This window comes from Somniosus microcephalus, chromosome 10 (assembly GCF_052327205.1).
Source record: "Somniosus microcephalus isolate GS21.2 chromosome 10, FLI_Smic_1.0, whole genome shotgun sequence".
Classification (NCBI taxonomy): domain Eukaryota; kingdom Metazoa; phylum Chordata; class Chondrichthyes; order Squaliformes; family Somniosidae; genus Somniosus; species Somniosus microcephalus.
In genome coordinates this window covers 18,198,593-18,206,691 of record NC_140996.1, presented here as the reverse complement: position 1 = coordinate 18,206,691, position 8,099 = coordinate 18,198,593, and the positions used below count along the sequence as shown (strand labels likewise).

The window sequence follows — 8,099 nt, the reverse complement described above, 5'->3', positions numbered from 1 at the left end:
TGCCTCCCGTTAGCGCTCCGAGGGTGCAAGGCACCTAGTGCCCGGGCGCGACACCGCTAACACCTCCCATGAAATTCAGCAGCAGGCTAGCAGTAGCAGTAGCCGGTAGCACCCTGCGGCGCTGCGCCTCCGGCGATGACGCCATTTTTTTGGGCGGCCTGCCAGCACCTGCCCCCTCTCGCCTCCTCCTGCAGGGTGCCGGCCGCAATCGGTCAGCCCGGTGCTCCTCTCGCGTGCCGGGCTCGTTTGCTGGCACCCCACTCCCCAGTGGTCCAGCAGGGCCCCGGTGCGCACCGCACTAGGCCCCTCCCCTTTAGTCAGGGGAGGGAGGCCTGTAGTACCACGGCGCTATGTGCTGGCGCGTGTGGCGCTGCTGCACGTAGCGCTGCGATATTCAATGGGAGAGCCCCAAGAGGGAGGAGGAGCGCTTCCAGTAGCGCCCCGCCTCCTACTTGGGGCGCTGCCATTCAATTTTGGGCACCGGGGCGTTAATTTTTTCGGGGAGCTAAAAATAGCACCCTGGCGAAGTTAACGCCCCAAAGGGGGCGCGACCCAATTTTTCCCCCTATGTTTATATGCTCCACAATCTAAAGCATATTAAGTCCGATTCCGTAATCTCATTGCTCACAGCTGCTCACTCCATGATTCTCTAACCCACTAACATCAGTGGACAGGAAATACAGAGCTGTGTACCAACAATGAGAAAATGATCTTTTAGATAATTCTCCCCACAGGTTTATAATGTTCAGCACCTGAGAAATGAGAAGCACCAACACAGATTGTTCCCTTTTTACTCAAGTTTATTATAACCTGATGTAAGCCCCCAAAGTGTGGACTGAGTGATATACACAGTCGACAACACTGGCTTGTTGTAAGAAAGACAGACCCAATAATTGAAGTAAAAACGGTTTATTCAGGCCTGGGGAGCTATGGCTCTTGTGTCCCAACACAAGGCTCCAACTCCACTGAATCTCTTGAGGTTCACACAGTTATACAAAACTTAAGGCCCTGCCCTAAAGGCGGGGATAAGCTTATTAACATATACAGAATTATAGTTAAATTGTAATTATAAAACCATGACATTCCATTCTTCCAGTCGCTTACAAATCTCACATTTCGTTATCAGTTGGTCCTGTTACTTTCTCATAACCCGGGCCTCAATTTTATTACTTTACGATCGTCCATTTGCTGTTGTCAGATGGCTTGGTCTTTCTAAGTATTTCTCTAAGATAGTAGATCTTTCCAAAGCGGGCAATCCGCAGACTTTCTGTCTCTCTCTCTTGAATTATTTCTACAGAGCAAAAACACTTTAGTTAGTTAAAAGAATAGAACCCTATTGAGCTTCACACTTAACAAACCCTTAAGTGCAAAGGTGTCGACTCGCGTGGCCGAACCCATATATCTCTCCCTCTTTCTAAGGGGTTGTTTTGACAGTTTTAATCTCTCCGCAGTTAACCCATAGTCCTGTTTAAACCTTATCTGGGTTTATACAATTTTTACAGACTTCTATTGTTCAACTCAGAGCACAAATTAACCTATTCCCTCCATTTTGTATATTGGTGTTACAGATGAATCCTGGTTTGTTTTTCCTTATTAAATCCAATTTTTAATATCTTACTTCAGTCCCCCCTTTTGACCTTTGGACAATTGCTCCAAACAGGTCAACATGTATTTCCACTTCCTGGTGTCTGCCAGAGCGTGCACTCCCTGGCCTTCTACCAGTTTAGGTTATACATGTATATATATCTTATCAATTTGGAGGCCGACTTCCCCCTCTGTGGTATGGTGGTCTTTCCTTTACGGTGGTCTTTCCTTTAGGGTGGGCTTTCCTTTATGCACTCCGTCCGGTGTAACCATTCCCGGGGCCCCTTAGACCCTACACTAATGGTTGAGGCTTTCCTGCTCAAGCCTGTCCCTCATTCCCACGTGGGGTGTGTGACGTGCCAATTCGAGACTGTCATCACACACCAGTCCTCATTCACCACCCTCCTTCTGCCACCCTCCTTCTGCCACCTCCATCTTACGGTTGGCCGGCCCGGTCTTTAATTACCATGCCCAATTAATCCCACATAATTTCAGTCGCTTCCCATCGCGTCTTACACCATTTGCCTTGGAGAGGCAGGGGAGTTGTCCATTCTTAACATCGCTACCTGCCCCTCCTCAGGCTCTACTTCCTTCACTGCACCAATTTCGGCCTTACTCATTCTGGCACAAAGGCACTGGAGAAATAAAAATACACAATATATCAGAATAACAATCAAGAGGAATATCATTATGCCTTGTACCACCGAGGCGCCCAAAGTCCCCGACCATCCTGATCCCCAATTGTCAAAATATGAGGACGTGGGTGAGTTTCCTCTAATGTTGTACTAATGTCTTTTTGTTGTTTCTTTAAGCCTTCTTCTATTTTATGATAGTACTTTGAAATTTCCTTTGTTTCCTGCCGTAACTTCTGCCAAGCTTCCTCTAACTTAGGAATTGCCTTGGGCTCTGGTATGACATAAGTTTCAACCCTTTTTAGTAAGTCTCATATTATCAAATGACCAGGTTTTCCTATCTGTGTAGGTATCTTTAGACCAAAACAACGGTTTGGTTGTGGAATGGTATAAGCCATATCTTGATATTCATATTTCTGTTCAATTGTGGTGACACAACAGGTCCCATTGTTCCTTGATGCTACCCGGGTCCAGTGTATCCCCTTGGGTGAACCTCGAGGGTGCAATTGGTAATTTTCGTAAATCCGTACTCTGATGTGTCTCCCTCGGTGGGGGGGTGTGTGCACACCCATGTCCTTCCCTTGTGGTGGCACCCGTCCACTACCACCCCCCTTTAGGTTTCATTCTTCTGTTTATTATCTTCATCCCTTTCCCAAAGTGTCTTGGTAGGGACATCATGATATTTAACCCACTTTCCCTTTGCACTTCTCATATATTAATCACGTCGTATCGGAGTTGTCCCCCTTCTGGGAATTGTGGGATGGCCAGTACAAAGCCAATCATCTTAGTCCATGGGGTCAGACAATCGCCTGCCCGGTATACTTGTCCCATTTTACATTCCTTACATAGGCTTTTATTTGTGTCAATCCAAGGTTCCAGATCCTTATTAGTAATCCAATCAGGGATCTGTCCATTATTTATTTGCCTCATATTATGCTGAGCATTCGACAATAGCTATGAGCCCTACGTGGCACATATTAGTTCCTTATCGGTTTGGCGAGAAGCATTATTAAGTCTATCAATAATTGTATTGATTGTTTCTGCATGGGGGCTACTATCTCTTCCACCCCCGACAATTGCATTATTGTTTGGTTTCCCTGCCAGTGTCAATTGCTGGCTATTTCCAGTAGCTTGTTTTAGTAACTTCTCTATTTTTGCTTGTAATTCTTCTACTCCTTCGTTTACTCCTTCTATGTCCAAGCTATTGACTGTTGCTAACCCGGCCGCATACCCTGCTCCGGTCGTTTCCAATACTCCCGTTTCTTACATCTTTGTAAGATAGATTTTTCCTGTGGATCCTCTAATTGTTTTACCCACAGGGAGTTCCAAGTTTGTTTTGTATCTCAAAAGTACTCATATTAATGGCAAGCTTAGTAACTCTATGTGCTACACTAAAATACACCTCATCCTGTGTTCTCCTTATTACTAATCCCCCTCGATAATGGCAATACTTATATTTATCCCTAGAATCAAGGCGAGGACGCTCCATCTCATTCCGGACGTCCAATGTTCCTGTAATTACAAAAAGGGGGCTGGTCGTCACCAGCCAGTTAGAATTATTCTGCTCTTATCCATTTTATCAGTTCAAAATGCTGTACATCTGGTTCATTTCTTGTTCTGTGGCTCTGTCCCCAGACATACCTGAAGATGCTAACTATGGCATATAATATCATCATACACAGCCTATTATCATCATACACAGCCCTATCATTGATGTATGTAGTAACTCCCCTTCCCATTCTTTATATCTTCTAGTATACTCCTCACTCTGTCAAAAAGGGCACCATCTCTGGTTTACTCATTGTCCTTCTTATATATTTTTAACTGAGTCCAGTGTTTCCACCTTCCTTTACCCGTTCCAGACCCATCTACATGAGCACATGTGTCATTATTCATTAATACTTCATAAGGTCCTGACCATCTGGGTGCTAGCCCTGGTTTGGCTGGCATTATTTCTGTTATCACTTTGCTATCTATTGCTAAGACCTCCTTCTGGTCGTCCCGTGTATCCTGTTCTCGATCCCGTATAATCTGTTGGTCTTTGGCCTCATGTCTCTAACTATCTGTCCAGATTTATCTTTGGGTAACAGGACAGCTTCCCAAGCAGTCTCCCTGCCGTTTGAGATGGTGCTGCAATTAGTTTATAAGATAACTTCCATTTATCAAATCCTAATTTTCCTTCTATCACTGTGGGGAAATATTAACTCAACATTAAGAAATTTACATTTAATAATGTCCAATATCTTTAAATTCTGTTCAGTAATACTGAAGTTGTTACTTGGTGAACTCAAACAGCTGTCAGTGGAAAGGGTTAACTCCTTCGCAGGCTTTTGAAGGTGGAGCTAAACATTATTGCGTCACTTCACGCAACCCAAAAAACATCCCTGACTGAAAGACAGTTGTGGTTTCACACTTTGATTCAACATGAACATTTGGGCTTCATTGGTCAGATTCCCTCTCTCAGTTGATCGTTTAACTGCCCATCCTCTTGTGTGCTTTAATTTATTATTACGGACTCTTTGGGTAGGAGAGAGGTTCCTACTAATTCTTTGATTATATTCTTGTCTCTTACGGGTCTTCTCCTGGTGTCATATATCCCTGCCTACTCCCGCTATCATGTAATCAGACACCACCCCAAAGGCATTCCGACTATCTATATAGGTTTACACATTTTCCTTTGGCTACCCCCCTTTGATCAAATCCTGTATAGGCTGGGCCATTTCTACTTTGTTTCCCGGGCCTGCCTGTTTGTTTGACTTATAATCTGGGGGCCAGTACACTTCATTCGCTTTAGGGTCGACTAAAGCTCCTACTTCTCGCAGTATATCTATCCCTAGGATTGTTCCTTCGGTGCTCTCGCATACCCACAACTGTGTAGGTATTATTATTATAGCCAATTTCTAGTAAGACTGTTTCGCTCTTATAAGCCCTGATTCTTCGTCCACCGATTCCTGCTATACTAACTGAAAGTTTTGTTCGGGGTAAGGGTAAGTCTGTCAATGAGATTGTGGCTCCTGTGTCTATTAACATTTTGCACTGTCGGCCCCCTACCAATGCATCAACAAACATCCTCGGATCCCCCTCCCCTCTCTGGCGCGGTCCCTTCCTGCTGCCATCCCTAGAAGCTTGCGAGCAATCAAAGCACGCAGCCAGTCCTAATGCCCCTCCCATCTGTTTTTGGGCATTTGTCTCTTCCCTTGTGTCACTATGTATCCTAGGTAGACTACTTCATCCTTCCCTACCTATACCTTTCTAAGGTTTAACTCTAGTCCCGCCTTCTATAAGGCTTCCAGTACCATAGTCAATTAAATATTGTAGAGGGACCTGCCACTATCGGATATTCTTGCGGAGTTGAGTTATCTTATTCAATTTGGACTACACCAATTTACATCAACCAGAATTTCACTGTGGCCACAATGAAAGTCTGGTTTTAATAGGTTAATTTACCTCATAACTTCAAGGTTAGATCTTAGACTGAAACTTAATCTTTCATTAAACAAACTTTTTGTTGCTCTGCTCAGTTTTTACACTTCAGCTTAACTTAAATTGTAATAGGTTTTTTTCATTCTGAGGGCACAATCTTATTTGCACATTCTTAAACTTCCAAAATCCCCGACAAGACAAAGGGGTTAAATGCTTTTACTTTAACACAGAGAAGTGGGTGGAGCTACAACACACAGCAGACATTTCTTTTTCTTAACGGACAGATTTTCAGACAAAGGAATATTGAATCCTCTTAAACATTCCTAATCAGGAAAACATCCACACTCACACATTTGTATACAAATTGTAATTTCAGCATATGTCTAAGGTTCCTTTCACTCAGCAAATCTCGTGTTTTACTTGTCTTGGTACAGATGCTAATAACTTCCATGTTGGTAAAGCTTTAAGTTTATCTTTTCCTTCCTTTTTAAATCTGACTCAACATCTTTCCCTAGTTTCCAAATCCCTGTTTGTTTGTTTTTTTTTTTTTGCTGGGGTTTCAAATTGGTTCGCCTGCAAATTAGATCTTTTTCCTTCTTTATCTCTCCCTTCTGTTTCAATTCCTTACATTATCTGTTGCCTCTTTATCTTTAGCTCCTCCCCACCAAGCCTTTGGCTCTCTGCACTGTTTCTTTTTATTTTCCAGGAGTCGGGTTATAGAATCCAGGTCCCTTGAGGATTCTTCTTCCACCCTCTTAGTCATAACTAACTGCTATGTTTCACGCATAATTCACGATGTTGAGGAATTAGGTTTGTACGCTACGTTGTTCGCCCCATAGCGTCACCTTCATTAGTTTCTTGCTTTCTATTAGTCACTTTGTTTCGTTAGACACACACCAACCCTTTAGTCCCGAGGTTTCGGTACTGTGGGGTCTGTAGCTCCCGGCGTCCTACTTGATCCTGGCCGTCACGTGGGACTACTGTCCTCTTAATTCAGGCTCAGGCTAGGTGCTGGGGACAGACCTCACCCTTGTCCATTCTAACCTCCTTATGACCGCAGGGTTTTATCTCATTCACTCACCACGGTGCACCCATTCATTCAATTGTTGAGATTTCGCCATCTCACGGATAAAGAGGATTTCCCGCCTCCCCGGGGTAGGGGTCTTTCCGCCCCTGTCGGTTCGCCTACCTACGGCTAAATGAGGACTTCTCTGCCTCCCAGGGTTTTCCGCCCCGTCGGTTCGCCTACCTACGGCTAAATGAGGACTTCTCTGCCTCCCAGGGTTTTCCGCCCCGTCGGTTCGCCTACCTACGGCTAAATGAGGACTTCTCTGCCTCCCAGGGTTTTCCGCCCCGTCGGTTCGCCTACCTACGGCTAAATGAGGACTTCTCTGCCTCCCAGGGTTTTCCGCCCCGTCGGTTCGCCTACCTACGGCTAAATGAGGACTTCTCTGCCTCCCAGGGTTTTCCGCCCCGTCGGTTCGCCGTTATACGGCTTAGGGAACACCTTATCCCTATCTTTTTAACCGCCTTCAATTAAGGGTGTCTTTTTATAGTTCTTTTATACGTCGATTCTGACTCACCGTCTCGCCAGCGATTAACCCCTAATTTTACAGGTGGTAATTAAAACATACTCACCCGTCTTAGGTTAACGCTGTCCGAGAGTCTGGTTCAGAACGCACATCCCATCCTCGTCGCCAATTGATGTAAGCCCCCAAAGTGTGGACTGAGTGATATACACAGTCGACAACACTGGCTTGTTGTAAGAAAGACAGACCCAATAATTGAAGTAAAAACGGTTTATTCAGGCCTGGGGAGCTATGGCTCTTGTGTCCCAACACAAGGCTCCAACTCCACCGAATCTCTTGAGGTTCACACAGTTATACAAAACTTAAGGCCCTGCCCTAAAGGCGGGGATAAGCTTATTAACATATACAGAATTATAGTTAAATTGTAATTATAAAACCATGACATTCCATTCTTCCAGTCGCTTACAAATCTCACATTTCGTTATCAGTTGGTCCTGTTACTTTCTCATAACCCGGGCCTCAATTTTATTACTTTACGATCGTCCATTTGCTGTTGTCAGATGGCTTGGTCTTTCTAAGTATTTCTCTAAGATAGTAGATCTTTCCAAAGCGGGCAATCCGCAGACTTTCTGTCTCTCTCTCTTGAATTATTTCTACAGAGCAAAAACACTTTAGTTAGTTAAAAGAATAGAACCCTATTGAGCTTCACACTTAACAAACCCTTAAGTGCAAAGGTGTCGACTCGCGTGGCCGAACCCATATATCTCTCCCTCTTTCTAAGGGGTTGTTTTGACAGTTTTAATCTCTCCGCAGTTAACCCATAGTCCTGTTTAAACCTTATCTGGGTTTATACAATTTTTACAGACTTCTATTGTTCAACTCAGAGCACAAATTAACCTATTCCCTCCATTTTGTATATTGGTGTTACAGA

At 44.3% G+C, this 8,099-nt stretch overlaps 1 long non-coding RNA gene across 1 annotated transcript in view; it reads right to left on the bottom strand.

The window, feature by feature from the left end:
- Window positions 1–893: 893 nt before the first annotated feature.
- The window catches only part of LOC147111451 (uncharacterized), a 28,155-nt gene continuing 20,949 nt past the window's right edge, over window positions 894–8,099 (bottom strand). The window contains exon 3 of the long non-coding RNA XR_015079690.1: window positions 894–7,821. This is a non-coding gene — a long non-coding RNA (uncharacterized LOC147111451). The remainder of the gene's footprint in view (window positions 7,822–8,099) is intronic.